The sequence below is a fragment of the Dermochelys coriacea genome, chromosome 13, assembly GCF_009764565.3.
Source record: "Dermochelys coriacea isolate rDerCor1 chromosome 13, rDerCor1.pri.v4, whole genome shotgun sequence".
Classification (NCBI taxonomy): domain Eukaryota; kingdom Metazoa; phylum Chordata; order Testudines; family Dermochelyidae; genus Dermochelys; species Dermochelys coriacea.
In genome coordinates this window covers 17,065,114-17,076,959 of record NC_050080.1, presented here as the reverse complement: position 1 = coordinate 17,076,959, position 11,846 = coordinate 17,065,114, and the positions used below count along the sequence as shown (strand labels likewise).

General features: G+C 41.5%; 1 long non-coding RNA gene across 1 annotated transcript in view; it reads right to left on the bottom strand.

Moving 5' to 3' along the window:
- Positions 1-4,938: 4,938 nt before the first annotated feature.
- LOC122456512 overlaps positions 4,939-11,846 on the bottom strand; it is a 27,073-nt gene continuing 20,165 nt past the window's right edge. Inside the window, exon 3 of the long non-coding RNA XR_006275435.1 lies at positions 4,939-5,107. This is a non-coding gene — a long non-coding RNA (uncharacterized LOC122456512). The remainder of the gene's footprint in view (positions 5,108-11,846) is intronic.

Genomic DNA, 11,846 nt, shown 5'->3' with positions numbered 1-11,846 from the left:
CTACTGGTTTTTGAATGTTATGATTCCTGATGTCAGATTTGTGTCCATTTATTCTTCTGTCTGGTTTGGCCAATGTACATGGCAGAGGGGCATTGCTGGCACATGATGGCATATATCACATCGGTAGATGTGCAGGTGAATGAGCCCCTGATGGCGTGGCTAATGTGATTAGGTCCTCTGATGGTATCACTTGAATAAATATGTGGACACAGTTGGCATCAGGCTTTGTTGCAAGGATAGGTTCCTGGGTTAGTGTTTTTGTTGTGTGGTATGTGGTTGCTGGAGAGTATTTGCTTCAGGTTGGGGGGCTGTCTGTAAGCGAGGACTGGTCTGTTTCCCAAGATCTGTGAGAATGAGGAATCATTTTTCAGGATATGTTTAGATCTTTGATGATGTGCTGGAGAGGTTTTAGTTGGGGGCTGAAGGTGATGGCTAGTGACATTCTGTTATTTTCTTTGTTGGGCCTGTCCTGTAATAGGTGACTTCTGGGTATTCTTCTGGCCGTGTCAATCTGTTTTTTCACTTCAGCAGGTGGCTACTGTTGTTTAAAGAATGCTTGATAGAGATCTTGTAGGTGTTTTTCTCTGTCTGAGGGATTGGAGCAAATGTGATTGTACTAACTGTAGTTCCTAAGTAGACAAACCCTCCCAAATAGACTTGAGCCATCCTCGTTACTACAGTATTATGTACATCAGAGACACAGCTATAGCCTTTGTTGGCTTATGTGCCAAAGGCTTTTTTAAGCTTCTAAGTAAACAAAAGATGAGCTGAGCAATTAACTACAAGTCCCAGGAGGAACAATCCTCCATTGATGGAAACGTATCCTGGGATGCTGGAAATATTACAAAGCTAACACTAGATGAGGCCATATTTATTCTAAGATGCAGCAGCATGTCACACATCCACAGTGCAAACTGTCCCAGTATGAGCATCTTTGGGTGCCAACTGGGACAGTGTAAACAAGAAAGCACTCACCAAGCAGGTTACAGTTTGAGATTGGGAACATACAATTTGGAGAACTCCACTCCCATATCAAATCCAGACATTAACCTTATTGTTAAGCCACTTAGCGGCAAAGTTGTAAGTTGCTCCCTTTCAAGTCAACAGCAACACTTATATGAGGTGGGGATCAGATTTCAGATCTTTTAGAAAAGGTTAGGCTTGTTTCCTCACTGTCTTTCTGTAGCTGAAGTTTTATATCTCCTCATATGCTACAGACACTTGCAGGAAAAGCCAATGGTTTTATATCCCGCTTTGGCCAGATGCTCAACTTTACTATGGCTTTGCACATACATTTTGTGCCTCCATCTTGCTTTAAAATCAGGCTGTAAATTAGTTGTCCAGCAGCTACTTATGGGAGGGTATTTTTGCTCTTGACTAGTTACATGTTTTTAAAAAGTAGTTAAAAGGTTAGAGCAGAGCCTGGAAGTGCGGATTCCTGGAATCCATTCTTGATTCTTCTGCTGAATTTCTCTGAGACATGAACTAGTCTGTGCCTCAGTTTGAAAACAAAAATATGGGGGGCAGTTTTGAACTGGATCCTGAAATGAATGGTGAGCCAACAGAACTGTTTCATGAGGGGGATGCTGTGGTCACATGTATAAGAAGTAGGCAGGTGCATGTGCTGGAATCTGGAGAGCTGGAACTTGGGCAAGCCACAGAGAAAGGAGCTGCACAGATATCAGCCTTGTCAACATTAATAGCTGTGCATGCCTATACAGGGTTGATACTGTGGGTGGCAAATTTGATAATGAAGCTATTATCAAGTAAGTCACACTCACAGAGGCAGCAAGTGGCAACAATAGACAATACTGGGCCCACCTATATGTTTTCCAAGACTCCTGTGTTTGAAGTGTACTAAACTGATTTAGCTTGAATTGAGTACAAAAGCTGATTGTAAAAAAGGCACTTTCTGTGAAATAACACAAGCTTTCGCTACAGCTGATTGCCTCTGACCAGTAAAATCCAGGCTAGGGTGGTGGAGGTTACTGAATGAAAAAGATGAGGCTGACAGGAATTAATCAGCCTCTTGGCACTTATGTAGATGTTGGGAGACATTTCTGGGCAGGACTTTCCATTTCTTTCAATACAACTACCAACCCCAGGAGCTAATGCCAACACTCCTCATTTGGAAACAGGTTTAATCAGAAAACGCAAGTCCTGTGGAGCCTGTGCTTATGCATGAACATGTAGGAAAGATGATCAGTGGCCTGGTATTTGGGAGATCAGATATCAATTCCTGGCTCTCATTGCTTCCCCGTGCCAGCTTGGTTTGCCACACACCTGTGCCTCACTTCCTCATGGGGCTAATACATCCCTACCTCATGGATGTTGTGAAGATAAAGTCCATTCATGACTGAGGTCATTATATGGTAAAGAGGGCCATATCAGCATCCCTAGATACAGAAAAGATTTATGCTGGAAGAGAGATTTACAGGGCTCGTTGGGGAGCCTCAGTGGTGCAGAGCAACTTTAGGTTGTTTACTCAAATTGAGCCCATACACGAAATCTTTGCAGACTCACCCATCATGACTGCAGAGTCAGAATTCCTATTGCTCTGGGCTCAGATGTCTATGTATTTGATCCAGAAAAAATTGTTGGTCCCAGAAACCATCTTGTCCATGATAGCAAAGAAACCAGTTTCCCCCAGCACAAAGATGTCATTGATGAAGACGACTTCTTCCTGTCACCCTCCTCTCACTTCTGAGAGCCAATGCCACATGGGATAATAATATCTCAGTGCCCCATCTTGGCATTATGGCAAGGGGACACATGGCTGTAGGCCTATAGAACACTGACAAAGAGAAGTGGCATGGAGAGAGATTGTCTCACCTTGTCCTTATCTTTACATCTACCAGATGTTTCTTTCAAGTGTTCGGTTGGAAAAAGGAGACTTCTGAATGCTGTCACCTTTCACAGCCCCAGAAAAACTGTGTATTGTTTATTCTCACCTTGTAAATCTCCCAGCTAAAATAACAGCCTTTTGCTTAACCTTTTAATAGAATGGCAGGACAGTGGGGAAGTCAGTTCCTGAACAAATGGGCTCTGAACATCCTATATAAGAGGACAATACCTTGGACTTATAGAAGATCCTTAAAGGACACCAGTCAAGGGCTGGCCCAGTAAACTTGTAGCAAGGGGTCTACATGGGAGAATTAGGTTTGCTTCCTGGGTCCCATTAATTGCATTTTGATGTGGCAGGCAAAAAAAGTTTTAGAACTATGGGCTTAGTAGCACGTGCTTTAATATGGGGAAGGCAGTGTGATCTAGGACCACATCATCCCCCAATATTCATGTGTGGAAGGATCCTTCCACATGACAGGGTGGTTCAGGTGTCCCTTAGGCACCATTCACTGCCCTCTCCTCAGACCCTGCAGAGGGATCTCCATGTGGTCCATTGTCCACATGGGGAAAGGCAGAGGAGCTAGGGTGGGAAGGGGCAGAAGGGAGCTGGCTGAAGGCAGGATTGGGAGAATGCACATAGTCTCCCCGACTCCATCACAGTGGAAGATATTTGAAAAAAAATAATACATCCCAAGAATGTATTATTCCAACTATCCTTTCCTACCCCCAGGATTCTAGGGGAAGCTATGGCCATCAGGTGACTGTGGCAGCACAGTTCTGATGGAGCTACTGGGGATGCTGCCAGGGCTGAGTTCTACAGACATCCCAGAATCCTCCAGGTCTCTTAGTCCTGGTACTGGCCCCACCCTCATGGGCTATCTTACTTTACTTCTAGATGTGTGGGGTGGGGGGAAGCAAAAATTCAGGTCAACACAAACAAAGCCCTGGGATCAATAACAAGGCAAAAATGTCTGAGGCACCACCTTACTTCAGGTGGGTGGGTAGCTGAGCCAGGCTTACCCTTGAGTTTGCTGGACACCTTGCAGAGTTGGAAGGTTTCTGGCATGAGGAATGATGTTCTGGGAGTTCTACTCTAGACACTCCCTTCTCAGGGCTTCCCCCAATGTGTTCTGCAGCTTACTCCTTTTAGAGCCTCCTCCCTACCATACATGATAGGCAGGGCCAGAGAGGCATGGATACTTTAGCACACAGAGCCTCCCAAGTCCCTTCTCTGTCAGTATAGGGTTTATACACCCAGTCCCAGAATCATTATCCCTGTTCTAGAAATAGGCAAACTGAGGCACGGCATAGTGACATGACTTGCCCAAAGTGCCTCAGTGAGTTAGCGGCAGAGTCATAAATAAACCCAGTTCTCTGTATTCCTAGTCCCCTTTTCTAACCATTAGAAAATCCTGCCAGGGTGAAGTGTTATTTATTGGATCACCACAGCTCAGGTTATTATAGGGACGCAGCATTCTGCCACTCACTGAGAGGTTGGAAGCTGGCTGCTGCTGAGTCTCATGGATTCTTAAAGAAGTAACTACATAGGACTGACAGTTAAGAAATTGTTGAACTTTGATTAGTTGAAGGATACCCTCTGTCAAACACAGAGAGCCCCCCAATGGCAGGAGCCTAAGACGATTCAGGTGGAAATGACAGAAGCAAATACCTGATTGGTGTGACGGAGAGTTAATTCAGTTTTTAGCCCTACTGCGAAGCTGGTGTCTGAGAGACAATTCAACTGCAAAGACTCATTAAAAGAAAACTCCAGTGCAATATACAAGATCTTCTAATCCTTACGTCTAATTATGAAGATGAGTAAATCATGATGAAAATAATTGTGTCATATAATGTAAACACATGAATGACAGTCATACTGAGAGCTACCATCCACCTTCATAGATTAGTGATGCTGTGTAAAACAAAGGAGAGACTATTTGTGTGTGTTTGTGCATGTGTGTGTATAAAGAGGGGCTTTCAAAGTTGTTGTAAAGTCCTATTAATTTGGTAAACATTAATTTAAAGGGACAGTGCCAACTTAAATTCAATCCAAAATTAAAATATGAATTAAAATGATATTTTATTAAACTGAAAACCAAAAGGAACATTTTCACATTTTTAAAAATTTCCAGTGAAATCAGGGTTTTTTAAGAATAAACTTGCCCATAGAGAATTGAGACCCAAACTCTGCAGCACTGAGACCTGAAGGTTAAATTGATTACAAAAAAAGTGAAAGTGACTTCTTTGCTTTTCATTGTCCAAGCTGAGGGAGATATAAAAACAAAACAAAGAGCACAGATTAGCAACAGGTATCCTGGACTTTTAAACTTCTTGAATGTTTAACAATGTAAAGTGTTATTAGTAATATATCAAGAAATATGTTTGTGTACAACATATGAGACCAAACCCTGGTATAAACTGGCATCACTCCACTAAGTTAATTGGAGGTACACTGACTTATATTAGCTGAAGATCTGGACCATGGTTTTTAAATTAACAGTGTCCCTTTAAGCAAAAATGTATATGAATTTGTTTGTTTTAAAAATAGAATTAACTTTCCAATAATTTTGAAAATTCCCTGCCTGCCCCAGATATTTAAATGTCAGCTACAAACTTGGAGTCCTGTTCTGCATTATCATGCTGGATCGCCTTCTGGGAAGTTTCCATAGGCAGGGTCCACTGAGACAGCAAGTGATCATTCACAGTAATAGAAATACTGAAACAGGAACAGAGGTTCTTTTTTTGATGCAATTGCAAGTTTGGTCAATAAAGGTAATAGTGTTAATGCAGCATACTTAGACTTCTGAAAGGCATTTCACTTGTACTGCATGATGTTTTGATTTAAAAACTAGAACAATATAAAATTAACATGTCACACATTAAATGGATTACAAACTAGCTAATTGATAGGTCTCAAAATGTAACTGTAACAGGGAATCATCATCTAGCAGGTCTGCTTCAGTGGGGTCCCACAGGTGTCAGATCTTGGCACTACACATTTTAACATTTTTATCAATGTACCGGTAGAAAACATAAAATCATCACTGATAAAGTTTGCAGATGATACACAAATTGCAGGAGTGGCAAATAATGAAGACAGATTCAGACTGATGCAGAGTGCTTGGTCAACTGGGCACAAGCAAACAATATCTGGTTTAATATGGCAAAATATATACATCTGGGAATAAAGAATGTCAGCCATGCTTACAAATTAGGGAACTCTATCCTGGGAAAAGATTTTGGAATCAGGGTGGGAAATCAGCTAAACATGAGTTCCCAATGTGATGCTGTGGCCAAAAAAGCTAATGCAATCCTGGCATACATAAACAAGAGAAGCTCCAGTAGGTTTAGAGAGGTTATTTTACCTCTGTATTTGGCACTGGTGTGACCATTGGTGGAATACTGTGTCCAGTTATGATGCCCACATTTCAAGAAGAAAGTTGATAAATTGGAGAGAGTTCATTGAAAAGCCATGAGACTGAATAAAGGATTGGAAAACATACCTTATAGTGATAGGTTGAGCTCCTGGAATCTATTTAACTTAAAAAAGAGAAGGTTAAGGGGTGACTTGATTACAGTGTACAAGTACCTACATTGGGGACAAATATTAAATAATGGGCTCTTCAATCTAGCGGAGAAAGGTATACCATAATCCAATGGCAGGAAGTTGAAGCTAGATGAGTTCAGACTGGAAATAAGGCATACATTTTTAACAGTGCTTAACCATTGGAACAACTGACCAAGGGTCATGGTGAGTCTCCATCACTGACCATTTTAAAATCCAGATTGGATATATTTCTAAAAGATCTACTCTAGGAATTATTTTGGGGAAGTTCTCTTGCTTGTGTTATACTAGATGACCACAATGGTCCCTTCTGGCCTGGGAATCTATGAATGAATCTGAACTTGTTTTGTAAAAAAAAAAAAAAAAATGTAAATAGTTAGAATTCCTTAGTAAGAAATAACATGAAGGATAAACTCTGCCCTTAGTGATCCCCGTGCACTCCTATCTGTGCAATGATCACTAAGAGGAGGATATGAACAGTTGTCTTCCTTGCTCCTATAGGTCAGATTCTGATCTTATTTCACAAATTCTCCCCTTGAAGTCAGTGGAATTATTGGAGTAGTGTGTGACCCAGCATGAATAAGGAAATCAGAATATGACCCCATGTGGCTTTCTTTAGGACACAGCTGTAGAACTGGTTCCTCACAATTTTGCAGTCAAATTGCCACAGGTGTGAACATCTGATCTGCATCTAGATCAGCTGTAACTAAAGCTATGGAGCATTTCCACTGAACAGAATGCGAAACAAGAAATTTGCAGTGTAGTTCACTGCAGTGCCCACTATATGTGTTAGGGAGAGATGCCCTGCTGGATACTTTAGTGAAGCAGTGAGTGAAAGTTCCTGTGTGGGGAGCTTGTGTCCAGCATCAAACAAAGGTTCAAATACTTTACCCTCAGCATCCAGCAATAAAAATGGTAAAGTGGGAGAATGATTCTTACCAGTCACACACACCTCTCTTGACACCCTGGGTCAGATCCTTGGTACACTGATACAATGGAGCTACACTGATTTACACCTGCTGAGGATCTGGTCACCCTGTGTTCTGGTTGAGGTTGGTTACTTGATTAATTCATTTCCATAAATAATTCTCTACAGTCTTCCAATAAATTCCTAGGGCCAAATTCAGACCTGGGTTAAGAGGGTGTATCTTCTTTGATTACAGTGAAGTTGCACCTTAATCCTGGTCTGACTTTGGCCCAGGGAATTTAATACTGGAGAAAGGTGCTGGAGATCAAAATCAGCCACCTTTGAAAAAAGCTGTTTTGACAGCCTATGATGGGCTGCAAACCCCCCACTGGTACTGAAAGGGTTAACAGGAGCCTGATCATCCCCACCTGAGGGCATCAGGAGTGGTGGTAAGTAGGTCAATTAGCTGATCCACCCAGCAAGGTGTCAGGTTTTCCTTAAAGGCATAAGAAAGTTCAGTTAGTGAAAAGAGAAAGGAGATAGAGGAATAGCTACTCTGAATAGTAGAAATCAGGAAAGAGGAGAATTAAGAAGAGTAATGAGATGGGATGGAAAGGGAGGGAGTTAATTAGTTAGTTCCGGGGTGGGGGTGTTGAAGGAGGAGCATGACTCCAGGGAGGCAGCCCTGGGGAGCTGATCTTCAGTTCAGAAGCAAGGTCTCAGGAAGTATTAAAGCTCAAATCCAGTGAAGGCAGAGGTGGTTTAAGTCTATGTCTTTAGTTCTGGATTCTTTGTAGCACTTCAGGGGGAATCCTGCAAACCACAGCCCTGAAGGAAGGGTGAAGCTGGACCCCTTTGGGGTGGGGGGTGAGGAATGTTGCTATGTGGTGAGCCCAGAAAGGAGCTGTTAGGGAGTCCTATAGAAGGCTGAGGTAGGGAAAAAGCTCCAGAAGGATACAGCGGGGCTGAATAGACAGACCTTACCAGCTTAATAGAGGCTCCCTAGGATGCAATGTAGAAGAGCGGGAGAAGGGGTTCTCCCACCACCTTTTCCAGTGAGGACCCCAGAGAGCAGAGGTTAAAAAGACTACTGAGTCCAGACCTGGGCAAAAGTCTTGGCTTCAGGCGATGGGAGTACTGTTTGATAGACTTTGTTACCCTGGAAGGCTAAGATTAAAAGTAAGCTGGCTGGAGAGTTGAGTGATAAGAAGGTGCAGATGACTGCAGGGCCAGAACAGCTGTTGGGGGAAGCTCAGGTTATATTATGCTCTGCTTTGCTGCAAGCAGTGAGGGTGTGGGTTGGCAGTGAATAGAGTGTACTATGCAGCCTTAGAGATTAAAGGCCTCTAGTCATTTCCCAGAACAGGTATAGCGGATGTGCAAGGTTCCCTGTCTGGGCTTCCTAGGGAGAAGTTGGATAACTGTGTCTATAACTTTAGTTTTCAGCCTGTTTGCTGCAACTGGAAACTACCACCTACTATCTCTTATGATGGTATATTTGGTGATGTGTGGATACAGGTCACCAACAGTTGCCAGATGGTAACACTTTGATGCCATACTGACCTGGGCTACATGTGTATTGGTGGTCTTAAGATCAGATACTCCACTGGCCGTTACCAATTCCTTGGACCTATCCAGTCCCCTAGATGAAAAAAATCCTTATGGGCAGAGTCCATTTCTGGAGCTGATCCTTTTTCTCAAACTAAGTTTCATTATAAAATAATCACATGAGCAGCCTTCTGGCAGAGGGTTTTATAATAAACTGTAGTCCTAACTCATACCTTTATGGGTTTTGTCATTCAGAGGGTGAATTAATCAGTCATTTCAATCCTCCTGGGCTGCTTAAATGAGCACGGCAGAGTTCCCTGCTTCTACCTCCTGAACTGAGAGATCTGTGCATGGATTGCACACATCTGCAAGCCGTTTTAGCAGTATAAAAATGCTATTCGACTTCCATGTGTTACTGACCCCTCTTCCCAGTTTATTATTGGATTTGTTCTTTTTATTTTATTTTATTTTTAGTGTAAGACAGGAGGAGGTGAGGAGCCCAGAAATGCATTAAGGGGTTTTATAGTGTTATGGCTGGGACGTAACTTGTGAATTTATTGGATTTCAGTGGTTTGGTTGTACACATGTTTTATTTTTAAATTAGATGAGGCTATCTGGTACTCCTTTGCAAGCACTTTAGTCACTGTTAAAAGCATTGATTCACTACAAGTCAGAAAAGGTTGTACATTGTGGCTGATCAGGTTGGCTGAGATTAGCTTGATATCTATAGATTTCCCATGTCGGTGGGGAATTTACTTAATGGTTTGTTAGTGATGAGTAACAGTATTTGATTAATCACTAATGATCTCTTTGGTTGCTACAGGCTTGTTTATCCCTACCTGGCTTTAATTTTGAATGTAACTGGTCTTTCCCAGCATAACACAAATAGCCTGCAGAATTATTGTAGCCTGCACCTGGCCTACTAAGATGGATACACATTGTAATCACGTCTCTAGTTTTATGTACTTGTGGCTGGTGGGAATGTATTTGGTTGCAGTGTGAAAATGCAGAGTGCATCGTTGTTCATGAAAAGTCTTGAGTCTTCAGTCTCCTTCAAGAACAATTTTTCTCCTAAATTTTACCAGTTTTAAGTTTTATGGTAGCTTCTTTTTTGTTAACTTTAGGGAAACAATATGGAAAAATTGCAGCCTCCTATTACTTTATTCTGTAAATAGGCCTGTACATTTATTTATCTGAATGGGCTTTTTCATGCAGTATCTGGACTAATGTGTGCAGGACATAAGGTCTTTTGTTGCCTTGATGTATAGCTGTCTGTGACATTCTCCCCAGACAAAGGGTCATGTGGCATAATGGCCTTATCACAAAACTCAGAGCCAGAAACTCCTGAATTCTGAATCTGTGACCTTGAGCAAGTTAATCTTGCTCGAGCTCCATTTCCCTGTCTACATCCTGAGAATACTACATATGAGAGTGGCTGAAGTATGTTATGTTGGTGCTTGACCTACTTATACCACTAATATATGTAAAGATGAGTATTACCTAGTGCGTACACAGAGCTGTACAAGCATTAACTAATTTTCAACTTTCTCAGTAAATTTAGTATTCCCAATCTACAGCTGGAGAAATTAATGAACAAAAGGTCAGTGAAGAATAGAGAACAGAACAGGGCTTTGAATCGCAATTTCCTGCCCTAAAAATTAGACAATAGCTTTCTTTGGCCTGGGTATAGAATCATGGACATACTTTGCACAGGTGTGTGCATACCTTGTGATCTTTGAATGTCAATTGAAACGCTCAATACCCAAAGCAAAAATTAGCTCCAGTATATCAAACCCTGCCTTGTTCCACGACAATGGTCCTTTCAGACAATTAATATTATACAGCACAATAGATTTGCACAGTACTCTACGGATGAATTAAAGGCATGTTCCAGGCCCCAAACTTGTAACTTGAGTAAAACCATGTGTCTCTGACATGATTTCCTTGTAACAAAATGATTAAAAAAAAAAAAAAACACCTCAGTCTTACATTCTGCAAGTACAGCTGGATTTTTCAGAGATCCGGGGATACTTGTACAACCCTCCACATGAAGAATAAATTTGAATCTACACAGCTCAGAACTTCACATGACTAGAGACTCAGCTGATCAGATGTTTGACTTTAAAAAAGGAAACTCATTTATTTCCATTAGAAAACTGTTAAAAAGACCAGCACATTTTTTTGAGTGGGAGGTCTTGAAATGAACTCTTGCCATTCCTGGTGCCTTCTAGACTACTGGACAAGTGAAAGATTAGGACACAGTCTTCAAAGGTCTAATCAGTAAAATGCTCAGAATGAAACATTAAGGAACACCTTAGTTCTCCAAGGAAAGCAGCAGCTTAAATAGGAAGCTGGGATCTAGGTACTGCTGAGTTCTAATCCTGGCTATACCACTGACTCATGGCCATTGGTAAGATACTTAACCACAGAATAAAACTTGGCTGAAAATTCTTCATTCTACCCTTAACCTCTAAATTAAGGCTTCATCTTTTAAATACCCTGAATACTGAGGTCCAGATTTTGTAACTGCACATGTGCATCATTTGTACCCACAATGACTGTGATTGCACAAATTAGTACTTTAACAACTCTTATGGATAATTTTTCAGAAGAGTCTTTAAAACAAATATGCATTTCCAGAGTCATAGGTGCTTTTGCTGAATGTGGTGTGCACATTTTGTAGCTGCAACTTAAATTTCCCACATTTGGAAATATGGCTACCCCTTAAAATCATTGAGCTTCAATAAAATGTGCTGAGGTTTCTTTCCCATCTCGCTTCTCAGACACTAGAGAATGAGAAGTGGAAAAGGGGAACGGTTTGCCTGTGAAAATAGTGAGGAGGGGAAGGTACAGTATACTATAAAGCCTGAGTAGAGGAAAAAGGATACACAATAATTCATTTCAAGTACTAGCCCCATACAGCACAGAATACTTCTAGACTAGGAATGCTGATCAAGAATCTTAGCTCCAGTGAAAACAATA